The sequence below is a fragment of the Amblyraja radiata genome, chromosome 1, assembly GCF_010909765.2.
Source record: "Amblyraja radiata isolate CabotCenter1 chromosome 1, sAmbRad1.1.pri, whole genome shotgun sequence".
In the NCBI taxonomy this organism is placed as follows: domain Eukaryota; kingdom Metazoa; phylum Chordata; class Chondrichthyes; order Rajiformes; family Rajidae; genus Amblyraja; species Amblyraja radiata.
In genome coordinates this window covers 74,627,521-74,640,639 of record NC_045956.1, presented here as the reverse complement: position 1 = coordinate 74,640,639, position 13,119 = coordinate 74,627,521, and the positions used below count along the sequence as shown (strand labels likewise).

Below are 13,119 nucleotides of genomic sequence, written 5' to 3'. Positions count from 1 at the left end.
TGGCTCCACATTTAAAATATACACTTTTAATATGGATAACACTGACAGGACAGTAAAGATATATATATACATATATATTCACCATCTTCATATATTACAAATAGAATTAATGTTTTAGGTTGAAGATCTTCATCAGAACTGGAAAAAGAGAGAACATTTATTGTGTTTATGTCACAAAGAAGGTGAGTGAGGAATGGAAGGGGCAAAGGGGATATCTTTGAGGTTAAGTTTGTTGTTGGAATGATTTGTTAATGGAGTTATAGGATAGCAAATGTAGGAAACAGCAGCTCAGGGTGCACTAATGGAGAGTGAAAAGTAGATTTTATCTATTTCTCACATTTTTGTTCCCACCTTCCCTGCCTCTGAATAAAACAAGTATAGAGTTCCTGGTATTCACCTTCCCGGCCACCATCTTCTGCATTCAGTGGATCATCGTTTGCAATTTCCACACAATTCCACCTTCAGATTTCCTTTCCCTTTCAGCATCTCAAATGGTCAATTTTCTTTACAACCCTCTGATCCACTCTTCTGACCCCACCAATCATTCCACGTGTTATGGTATTTTCCCATACAAATGGCGAAGATAAAACACCTGCCCTTTAACCTCTTCCCTTATCATCTTCAAGGATCCAAAGGATATTTTTCCAGGTGAACCGCCTGCAGGAGCAAATCCAATTCCCGTTGCCTACCACTTTAATCCATTCTATTGTCACTCTGACCTCTTTATCATGGAATCCTGCACTGTGAAAATAAAGTCAAATTTAAGCTTAAGGAACCGCACCTCTTCTGCCTGGGCACAATTCCAATATCAAATTATCCAGCTTGTGATGATGTGCTTTCTCTGTCTACATCAGAACGGCTACAGTATTTTCCTGTTGTAAGTTATCCCTCTGCGATGTTGGTTCAGTTTTTGTTCCACTCCATTAGCACAGGCTGACCTGCCATTGTCACACATTACACTTTTGTGAACAAAAGCAAGTGCATATGAAATACACCTGATGCATTTTTGTCACTAAAATATATCGGGAATGAAATTAAATTGCATTCAAACCTGTACAAAGACTGGTGCAACACTGAAGCAACTGAAATGAAAAGCTAAGCACGCATCAAACAGTTAAAGTAATTTCTCCAAAGATAGACACTGTAACTCAGCGGGACAGGCAGCATCTTTGGAGAGAAGGAATGGGTGACAATTCGGGTCGAGACCCTTCTTCAGACTGAGAGTCAGGGGAAAGGGAAACTAGAGATGTGGAAGGGAAGGTGTGAAAAGGACATCAAAGCATATGTCAATCAAGGAAATATAGAATGGTTCATTGTTGGCTGAGGGGAAGGTGACAAGGAGGCATACAATCAGTAAAATTAATCTGGACAATGAAACTAGTCAGAGAACTAGGGTAGGGGAGGAACAGAGAGAAAGGGAAAGCACAAAATAACTTGAAGTTAGAAAAATCGATATTCAAAATCAATCATCTCCAAGCAGATGAATTAGTTCAAGACATTCCACCATTTAAGGCAGAGGAATTATATTAATTTAGGTAATTATGAACAAAAGTTTTTATTCAAGTCATATACACAGGACTACATTGACCAGGTATTCTCTAAGCTTAAATGCCAAAGAAGATGAGGTGGTGCCTTTGCTGGGATTGTGTAAGAGCTGACATAGTCTTCATGAACTGAATGGAGTCCAATGTCAGAAAGGTTTATGAGAAGTATACATCCAAATCCAAAGGTATGTATACAGTGCCCTCCATAATGTTTGGGACAAAGACCCATCATTTATTTATTTGCCGCTATACTCCACAACTTAAGAATTGAAATAGAAAAAATCACATGTGGTTAAAGTGCACATTGTCAGATTTTAATAAAGGCCATTTTTATACATTTTGGTTTCACCATGTAAAAATCACAAAATTACATAGTCCCCCCATTTCAGGGCACCATAATGTTTGGGACACATGGCTCCACAGGTGTTTGTAATTGCTCAGATGTGTTTAAATGCTTCCTTAATGCAGGTATAAGAGAGCTCTCAGCACCTAGTCTTTCCTCCAGTCTTTCCATCACCTTTGGAAACTTTTATTGCTGTTTATCAACATGAGGTCCAAAGTTGTTCCAATGACAGTCAAATAAGTCATTATGAGACTGAGAAACAAGAATAAAACTGTTAGAAACATCAGCCAAGCCTTAAGCTTACCAAAATCAACTGTTTGGAACATCATTAAGAAGAGAGCACTGGTGAGCTTACTAATCTCAAAGGGACTGGCAGGCCAAGGAAGACCTCCACAGCTAATGACAGAAGAATTCTCTCTATAATAAAGAAATACCTGTCCGACAGATCAGAAACACTCTTCAGGAGTCAGGTGTGGATGCCAATGACCACTGTCCGCAGAAGACTTCAAGAACAGAAATATAGAGGCTACACTGCAAGATGCAAACCACTGATTAGCCACAAAAATAGGATGGCCAGGTTACAATTTGCCAAGAAGTACTTAAAAGAGCAGCCACAGATCTGGAAAAAGGTCTTGTGGACAGATGATACGAAGATTAACTTATATCAGAGTGATGGCAAGAGCACAGTATGGAGGAGAGAAGGAACTGCCCAAGATCCAAATCATACCACCTCATCTGTGAAACACCGTGGTGGGGGTGTTATGGCCTGGGCATGTGAGGCTGCTGAAGGTACTGGCTCATTTATCTTCATTGATGATACAACTGCTGATGGTAGTAGCATAATGAATTCTGAAGTGTATAGACACATCCTATCTGCTCAAGTTCAAACAAATGTCAGCGCGTACTCCTGCAGTCTGCAGTGGGCCAGTTGGCAACATTCCCCGATTGACATCTCCCTTCGCTGGGTGATCAACAGCGCTCAGGCAGACCAAAGAGCGTCTTTCACAGAGTTGATGACCTTCCAGCAGCACTTGATGTCAGTCTCTGAATGCATCCCTGGGAACAGTCGGAATAAACCGTGACAAGGACCCTTGCAGACCTCTCCAGACTCTCTTTGCGAATCCACACTCTGCCAAGAGGTGGGCAACCGTCTCCACTCAAAAGCAGTCATCCCGAGGGCAGCGTGCGCTGGTAGTGAGGTTTCCGACGATGCAGGAAGGATCTGACTGGGAGGGCTCCCCTCATTCCAGCTAAGCCAGGTATTGGTGCTTGTTGGTGAACTACCCAAGTGAAATATGAGGCTCTGTTCCTCCAATTTGCGCTGGGCCTCACTCTGACAATTCCCAATCTGACCTTTCTGTCCTGGGCCTCCTCCATTGTCAGAATGAGGCCCAGTGCAAATTGGAGGAACAGCACCTCATATTTTGCTTGGGTAGTTTACACCCCAGCGATATGAACATGGGCTTCTCTAACTTCAAGTAACCCTTGTTTTCCCTCTCTCTTCCCAGTTCTCCCACCAGTCTTACTATCTCCGACTACATTCTATCTTTGTCCCGCCCCTTCCCACGACATCAGTATGAATATGGGTTTTGACTCGAAACATCGCCCATTCCTTCTCTCCAGAGATGCTGCCTGTCCCGCTGAGTTACTCTAGCATTTTGCGTCCACCTTTGATTTAAACCAGCGTCTGCAGTATTTTCTTCCACAGTATTTGTAGGGCAATTATACAACACAATCCAATCAAGTCAAGTCAAGTCAAGTTTATTTGTCACATACACATACGAGATGTGCAGTGAAATGAAAGTGGCAATGATCGCGGACTTTTGTGCAAAAGACAAACAACCAAACAAACTATAAACACAATCATAACACACATATTCTTTTACATAATAAATAATGGAAGGAAAAACGTTCAGTAGAGTTAGTCCCTGGTGAGATAGGCGTTTACAGTCCGAATGGCCTCTGGGAAGAAACTCCTTCTCAACCTCTCCGTTCTCACCGCATGGCAACGGAGGCGTTTGCATGACCGTAGCAGCTGGAACAGTCCATTGCAGGGGTGGAAGGGGTCTCTCATGATATTGTTGGCTCTGGAGTTGCACCTCCTGATGTATAGTTCCTGCAGGGGGGCAAGTGAAGTTCCCATAGTGCGTTCGGCCGAACGCACTACTCTCTACAGAGCCTTCTTGTCCTTGGCAGAGCAATTCCCAAACCAGATGGTAATGTTCCCGGACAAGATGCTTTCCACCGCCGCTGCGTAGAAGCACTGGAGGATCCTCGGAGACACTCTGAATTTCCTCAATTGCCTGAGGTGGTAAAGGCGCTGCCTTGCCTTACTCACGAGTGCTGAGGCGTGTGATGCCCATGGCATATCCTCGGAGATGTGGACTCCCAGATATTTAAAACAGTTCACCCTATCCACAGGATCCCCATTTATCTTCAATGGAGTGTACGTCCTCGGATGATGTGCCCTCCTAAAGTCCATGATCAGCTCCTTCGTTTTTTTGATGTTCAAGAGGAGGCTGTTATCCTGGCACCAGAGTGCTAGACCAGCCACCTCCTCCCGGTAGGCCTTCTCGTCGTTGTCTGAGATCAGGCCCACCACCACAGTGTTATCAGCAAACTTAATTATTGAGTTGGAGCTGAACCTAGCCACACAGTCATGTGTGTACAGGGAGTACAATAGGGGGCTGAGGACGCAACCCTGGGGCGATCCTGTGCTCAGGGTGAGGGACTTCGATGTATTCCCTCCCATCTTGACTACCTGGGGCCAAGCAGCCAATCCAGCACTAAGCTGGTTTTAGCCCATTATACTTACAAAGCTGTAACTTTGGAACAACTTTAGATTTTATTTTATTAAACAGTTCATCCACAATTTCATTTTAGACTGAACCACTTTCTATCCTCTCCCAATTCCAAACTGACCTCACTCTCTTTCATTGAGAGCTTAAAGTGCAAGACAATTACTCTCTCGAGTGATGGTCTAAATCCAATACTGTGCAGTGCAAATATATGCTTGTTCAGTCTGTAAGTACATTTTTTAAATTACTACAAATATCTACAAACCAGGATTATAAAATTGTACATTCCAGTCAGGACGTGAAGACATTAGATAGCCAGAAAAGATTTACAAGAATAGTTCCTGAGATGAGGGGCAACACTTAGATAGATTAGAGAGGATAGGAATGTTTTCTTTAGATAAGAGAAAGCCAAGAGGATATTTGATAGAAGTATAAATGATGGACGGTGTGTAAGAAGGAACTGCAGATGCTGGTTTAAACCAAAGATAGACACAAAACTCAGCGCCTCTACTTCCTGAGAAGATTACGGAGAGTCGGTATGTCAAGGAGGACTCTAACTTCTACAGGTGCACAGTAGAGAGCATGTTGACCGGTTGCATCGTGGCTTGGTTCGGCGACTTGAGCGCACAGGAGCGGAAAAGACTAGAAAAAGTGGTAAACACTGCCCAGTCCATCATCGGCTCTGACCTCCCTTCCATCGAGGGGATCTATCGCAGTCGCTGCCTCAAAAAGGCTGGCAGCATCATCAAGGACCCACACCATCCTGGCCACACACTCATCTCCCCGCTACCTTCAGGTAGAAGGTACAGGAGCCTGAAGACTGCAATGTCCAGGTTCAGAAATAGCTACATCCCCACAGCCATCAGGCTATTAAACACAACTCAAACAAAACTCTGAATATTAATAGACCATTATCTGTTTATTTGCACTGTTTATTTATTCATGTGTGTATATATTTATATAATGGTATATGGACACACTGATCTGTTCTGTATTCATGCCATCTATATTTTGTTGTGTTGAAGCAAAGCAAGAATTTCATTGTCCTATCTGGGACACATGACATTAAACTTTCTTGAATCTTGAATCTTGAAAAAAGCTGGAGTAACTCAGCGGGACAGGCAGTATCTCTGGAGATAAGGAAAGGGTGACGTTTCGGGTCGAGACCCTTCTTCAGACTGGAGGGATGATAGAGGGTCTGTACATGGAGGATTGTGGGAAGCTGTTCCCATTGATTCAAAAGTCAACTACTTGAGGTCATGGGCAACAAATAAAGATAAAATAAATTAAGCATAGCACAAATAAATATTTTTATGTTGGAATCTGGAATATACTGCCTGTGGGAGGGAAGGATGTTCACAATAAAAACACATAAACTACAGCTCGTCGTTCAACATCATCAGCCCCACCAACCCCATTAGCAAGCTCAGCAAGTTGGGTCTCAGCACATCCCTTTGCAACTAGATCCTCGACTTCCTCATTAACAGGAGAGAATCAGTATGAATTACCAACCACACTTCCTCCTTGACAATTATTAGCACAGGGGCACCTCAAGGCTGTGTGCTCAATCCCATGTTCTACTCACTTTATACCCATGACCGTGTAGCCAGACATAGTTCCAACATCTTTAAATTTGCCACGACACCACCATTGTTGGATTAATTATGGATAATGATGTCAGAGTATAGGAGGAAGATCCATCATCTGATTGAATGGTATCAGAACAATCTTATTCTCTACGTCAGTAAAACCAAGGTGTTGATTGTTGATTTTAAAAGAGGAAAGGTGAGGATCCACAAACCTGTATTCATTGAAGGGTCAGTGGTGGAAAGAGTCAACAACTTCAAGTTCCTAGGCGCGAATATCCCTGAGAATCTGTCTTGGGCCCAGCACATGATGCAATCATAAAGAAAGCCCTAAATGCCAATACTTCCTAAGAAGACCAAGAAGATTCGGTATGTCAATTAATACTCTCTTGAACTTCTACAGGTGTATGGTAAAGAGCACAGTGACTGGTTGTATCACGGCCTGGTTCAGCAACTCAAACTAAGAAGATTTTAAAAAATGGTGAACACTGCCTGATCCATCACAGACACTGACCTCAGCACCATCAAAGTGATCTACAATAGTCGCTGCCTCAAAAGAACAGCCAGAATCATCAGGAACCCACACCACCTTGGCCATGCTCTCATTTCACTCCTACCATCGGGATGAAGGCATAGGAGTGTGAAAACTGTAATGTCCAGGTTTAAGAACAACTTCTTCCCAATAACCATGGCTATTAAACATTATGAAATTAATTTAAACTCCGAACAATGAACTGCCTTGGTTGTATGAGGGACTTTGGGCATTGTTTGTTTTGCACTACTTTGGATTTTATTTGGGTTAGTGAGTTGTTAGAGGACTGGTTCTGGCACAATGGGCCAAATTATATGCTTCTTGTTCTGTAATTTACTTATTTTTTCAAACAGCAATCAGTCCAGGTCTCTGGATGCCAGGTCAACGACTTAAAATTTTATAATATCACACCCACAAAACCAGAATGTTACACATCAATCTTATCCAACACGTCCCAGCTACACTAGTCCTATCTACCCGTGTTTGGCCCATATTCCCCCAAACCTGTCCTATCTATGTACCTGTCTAATTGATTAAATGCTGGGATAGTCCCAGCCTCAACTACCTCCTCTGGCCGCTTGTTACATACACTCACCGCCTTTTGCGTGAAAAGGTTACCTGTCTGATTCCTATTAAATATTTTGCCCTTCACCTTAAACCTGTCAAATAAAAGTTTAAAAAATTGCTTTCTATGAGTTAAACAAATTTTCCTAGTATGGACCATTGGTGAGGAAAATAAACAATCAAAATCAAAATGAAGTTAGAATAAAGAAAATCAAAGAAAATGAAATGAAGTCTTATATTTGAAACAAATGTAAAGTACGCTCACGTGAACAAGTACAAAGTGTTGTGAGCCAGAGTAGCACTCATCGGCAAAACTGCGCAAATCACTATTCCTCAAAGAAATCTGGCATGTGAAGACCCATTTGACTGCTCCGATTTCATCGTGTTAATTGCACTGTTGCCATGGGAATATGGTTCAGAGAGCATGACATTGCCCAGCCACCCATTACAACAACATTGAAAAGTAAAAATCTGTGTTTTATTGACTGCCAGATTTGAAATGCACAACTAGAAATCCCCATGCGAATGACTCTGTAAAAACTGTACATTATAAAGGTCATGACAAGATGCACGTCCTTCGCGTCCCATCCCCCCACCCTCCAATACTTCAACCAAAACAAAGACATGGATGCACTGAAGATTTTGAAAAATGTCTTTTTTTTTTTCATTCTTTTTGTACAGATGTAGTTAGTCTCTTCGATCTCCGGCCGAGCATACAGGTGGCTAATCCGTTTACCTTTTTATAACAAAAATAATTGAAACTAACCATGAATGACTAGATAGAAGGAACAAAAGTAACGCCGCGTCTTAAATAGAAAGGTCACAACTTAAAGAATGCTCTGATGTGCTCATAAAAACGTCCTCACAAAGCACTGACACCATCCCATCAACTACACACTACTCACATTTTGAAAGGAATGCAAATAAATTGCTCAACAAATAAGGGAAGAAAATCGTCGATTATTAAGTGGGGAATATCTGATTACTATCAAGTTATCCAAATTAAAACTAGTCCCGAGATGTTTTAACTTGTTTGATCTTGTTGCTCTTCCCCCACCCCCCAGTCATAAACACTGGAGCAACCTCGCATAGCGCTCACACACTAGCTGATATCCTACCATACATACGCTCGTACTCGTTTATTCTTGGATTGAGTTTCGCCTCTTCCCCGCGATCGGTTTAAACGACTCCGACTTCTCTACCTCCGACTGGAAGAAATGCACTTGAAGCCTTGTAACTTACCAACGGGAGCAGAAAGCTGCAACAAGTTGTTCTCGCGGCACTGCGGTCCTGGCAGCCGTGGTCCTCAGAGCAGCAGCCGCCGCATCTCTGCCCAAGCGGCCGCTGAACATCTCACAACGCATTGGGACTTTTCACTGCAGGAGTTGGCCGGCCGCTCTTGCAGCGGCAACCCCGGCATGATCTTCCTGTGGTGATTCCCTTCCCTGCTCTGCTGGGGTTTGTGCCGCGCGCCCGCCCGCTGTTGCCTGGATCCGATTGTTTGGAACTCTGTGTCGACCGGAGTTGGCAGCGGAGAGCGCGTGCGCGCGGCTCCCACCTCCTGCACAGACAGGGTTTACAGGCAGGCGCTGTTGTGTGGACCAGCCAGCCCCTGGGCGTCCATCTCCACGCACTGAAGTCACTCATGTCATGTCAGGGCAGGTAATTCACACAGTGACGCAGGTAACTGTACACCTTAGTTTCAACAGTGATATATGGTGGGTGTTTTCAAAAAAGGCGTGTGATTGACACTCCGAAAGAATAACATTTGACTGATCCTATTATTGCAAAATGCTGTAAATGATAGCAACTGAAACCGAAGCACAACATCCTGGAAACGTGCAGCTCCTCAGACAGTGTCCGTGAAGAAGAAAACTGAAATAACTTTTAGGTCAAAGATCTGACATCAGAACTATTGCAACATTATAAAAAATACATCAGTGCGTGTAAAACATATTCCTGAAGTCATTTGGGTTGATATCAAATTTCAGACAAATCGGAGTATTTGAAGACACATTCACGCATTCCGCAAAGGAATATCAAGTTAAATTGTATCCCATCGATTGGTGTCTTCATCTTTATTATACACTTTCGCACTGTTCAATTCCTCTGTGAATTGTTTCAGAATTGCAACATGTACACTAATATTTAGTGTGATTGCATAGAAGTTATTGACCTGTATTGCGCAGACTGAAACACAGACAATTCAGCATATCCTGGAGTCTCCAATTCTGGAGAAAGACGCTGTTAATCTTTCAGAGTAGTGAACAATGGGAAATGTCTGGGTTAATAACTTTTAAATGAACATTTTTATTTAATGAAGATTCCTTCCCATTGTACTTAAGAAGTTTCTTGCATGCCCTCTTTCTCGTTTCATATAAGCATAGAATCGTACAGCACAGAAATGGACCCATCTCACCGATGTCGACAGTGATGCCCATTTGCAACATTAGGCCGGTTATCCCTGTCATCCTTGCCTATCTAAGTACCTGCCACAATACCCTATAAATATTGTAACTGTACTTGCCACCCTCCCTCTGTGTGAAAAACTTAGATCTCCTTTTAATTTCTCCCCTCTCATTTAAACCTGTACACTTTGGTTCTGTTCCCCCCGGCCTGGGAAAGGTATTCTGACTATCCCATGTTTGGCCCTCAAATCATTTATACCACTTTAATGTTACCCCTCAGTCTCTGACATTACAATGAGAATAAGCCCACCTTATTCAATCTCTCCTCTAAACTATTGTAGTCTATTCATTGCAACATCATAGTGAATGTTATCTGTACTCTCTCTAATGCTTTCACATCCTTCCTGTCATGTGGTGACTAGAACTGTACATAGTACTCCAAGTGCTGTCTAAACAATGCTTTGTACAGTTGCAAAATGATGTCTCGACTCTTATAACTCAATGCCTCAGCATTTGAAGGCATACTTATGAAATGCCTTTTTGCTACCCTATCCACCAGTGTCATCACTTTCAGGGCTCTGGATGTGCATCCCACTATCACTTTGTTTATAAATGCTTCCAAGTTAACCTCCATTTATTGCCTAAGCAAAATTAGTTCCAAAAGTACATTATTTCACATACTCCACCACTCTTCCCAACATTTAATGATCTGCCCAACAAACCAATGGACTGCTGCATCCTTAGACAAACTTGTTCATTATCTAAGACTCAGCCAACCTTTGTGTCATCTGCAAATTTACTAATCAGACAACCTGCCTTATCATCTAAGCAAAATATATAATACAAACATCAAAGGTCCAAGCACTGATCCCTGCAGTAGAGTACTTGCTACAGATATCCAGTCAGCAAAAAAATCTACCATTACCCTCTGCCTACTAACACCAAGCCAACTATGGATCTAATTTTCCAACATGCCTTAACCTTCTGGACCAGCCCCAGACACTTGAGCCCCTGTCAAAAGCCTTACTAAGTCCATGTAAATTGCATCTACCACCCTGCCTTCATTAATTTCCTTTGTTGCTACCTCAAGAAAACACATTGGGTTTGTGGAACATGATTTCCTCTGCAGAAAGCCACATTGACTTACTCTAATCAATCCCAGCCTTTCTAAGTGAACACAAATGCTGTTCCAAAGCATCTTCTCCAACAATTTGCCTGCCACTGATATAAGACTCACTGGCCTGTAGTTTCCAGACTTATCCATGCTGTCCTTCTTGAACAGGGGTTCAACATTAGATATCTTCCAATGTTCAGGGACCTGACTTGTGGCTAACAAACATGCAAAATTCTCCATCAGAGCCCCAAGAATCTCTTCGCATTTCCCTTAGCAGACTGTGATAGTTTCTGTTATGCCTGTAGATTCATCCACCCCAATATTTACTAACATTTTTGCTGCGAGCATCACTGGCAAACCCAGTATTATTTGTCCCTTCTGAATTGCCCTTGAAATGGCAATGGTGAAACATGTTCTCATCTTCCTTCTGCTGAATGTACTCACACCGTGCTATTGAACAACCAGTTCCAAGATTTAAGCCAAGCAACAATTAAAAAGAGAGAAATATTTCAAGGCAGGATGTTTGGATCTACAGGAGAATTAAAAAATATCTCTGTCATTACCAACACAACAAACGTGTTTCAGCAGGAGATACATCTGCCCTTTTACCTCCTCATGCCAGTGCCTATGGCCCGAGCACTCTAATTGATATATATACAGGGTATATATCTGTTTCCATTTTCACCCCGGCCATCGGGAAGAAGGTACAGGAGCCTGAAAACTGTAACGTCTAGGTTCAGGAACAGCTTCTTCCCTACAGCCATTAGGCTATTAAACACTGCAACCTCAAATAAGCTCAGAACTACATAGACTATTAGTGTTATTATTGCACTATTATTGTTTGTTCTTTATATGTATGTGTGTGTGTGTGCGTTTGTGTATACACACGCTGAACTTTTTTTTCTCATTTATTATGTTGTTTACAGTGTACTATGTTTAGATATTCTGTTGTGCTGCTGCACGTAAGAATATTATTGTTGTCTGGGACATATGACAATGAAACACTCTTGACTCTTGACTTTTGAATATTGCTTTCACTGCTTTGCACTATGAACACAGGGCACCAATTAGATTCATGCTTTGTAGAACAACTCCATTCAGTCAGCAAGTATGATCACGAGTTTCCAGCATTAACCACTTGTATTCACTCTTCCACTCCCACTTTGTCCTTAGCTTTCCACCTTCTTCTATGAAGTACAACAAAAAATGGAGGAAGAGTACCTAATCATTTAAACTATGCACATCATAGTTTTACAAAATGTATCACTTTAGGAAGTTACTTAATCATAATTATGATTTTGTACACTTTTAAAATGTACTCATCCTCGGGCACCTAAGTGAAACATTTTAAAGATCTTATTTAGTAAGCTAGTCTGGAAGGTTATATTGCTTGGGATTCAAGGTGAGTTAACTAATTAGAGTTAAAATTGGCTTGGAGGAAGGATTCAAAGGGTGGTTATGGAGGGGTATTTTTTTGACTGGAGGCCTGTGACTCCGGGAAAGAGTGGATGTGGAGAGGATATTTCCACTAGTGGGAAAGTCTAGGACCAGAGGGCACAACCTCAGAATAAAATGACATACAATTAGAATGGAGGTTGGCAGATTCTTGATTAGTAATGGTGTCAAAGGTTATGATTACGAGGCAGGTGAATGGAGATGAGAGGGAAACTAAATCAGCCCAGATTGAATGGTGAACTAGACTCGATGGGCTGAATGGCCTAATTCTGCTCCTATGACTTAAAAAATTGGAACAAGTGTAGTGCCACAGGGATTGGTGCAGGGTTTACTGCTGTATCTTAAATCCATTAACAATTTGGATGACAGAATAGTTAATATTGTAAGTAAATTTGAGGATGACACCAACATTGGTGGTATAGTAGACAGTGGTCAAGGATATCTGAGTTTACAACAAGATCTAGATCATTTGGCAAAGGTGTGCCAAGGAATGGCAAATGTAACTTAATTCGGACAAGTATGAGATGTTGCACTTTTGTATGTCAAACCAGGTCAGAACCTACACAGTAAATTATAGAGCCCTGGAGAGAACAGAACGATCTAGTACAGGTGCATAGTTGCCTCAAAGAGGTGATTCAGGTAGACTGTGACGTGAAGAAGGCATTTGGCATGCTTGCCTTCATTGGAGAGGGTACTGAGTACAAAGGTTGGGACATTGTGATGTATCTGTACAAGTTATTGGTGAGACTATACCTGGAGTACTGTGTGCAGTTCT

General features: G+C 42.0%; 1 protein-coding gene and 1 long non-coding RNA gene across 6 annotated transcripts in view; one reads left to right on the top strand and one right to left on the bottom strand.

The window, feature by feature from the left end:
• Window positions 1-13,119, bottom strand: part of ptpn13 (protein tyrosine phosphatase non-receptor type 13) — a 288,106-nt gene that overhangs the window by 265,965 nt on the left and 9,022 nt on the right. For 4 of the 5 annotated variants that reach the window (XM_033024313.1, XM_033024330.1, XM_033024337.1 and 1 more), the window contains exon 1: window positions 8,610-8,976. The gene's annotated coding sequence lies outside the window, so the exon portion shown is untranslated. Of the gene's footprint in view, window positions 1-8,609; window positions 8,977-13,119 lie in introns of those variants that run through there. The other variant, XM_033024321.1, reaches the window with a different exon arrangement.
• Window positions 2,913-12,613, top strand: LOC116975356. Its single transcript, XR_004412606.1, has 3 exons — window positions 2,913-2,923; window positions 5,486-5,488; window positions 12,532-12,613. It is a non-coding gene; the product is annotated as an uncharacterized LOC116975356 (long non-coding RNA).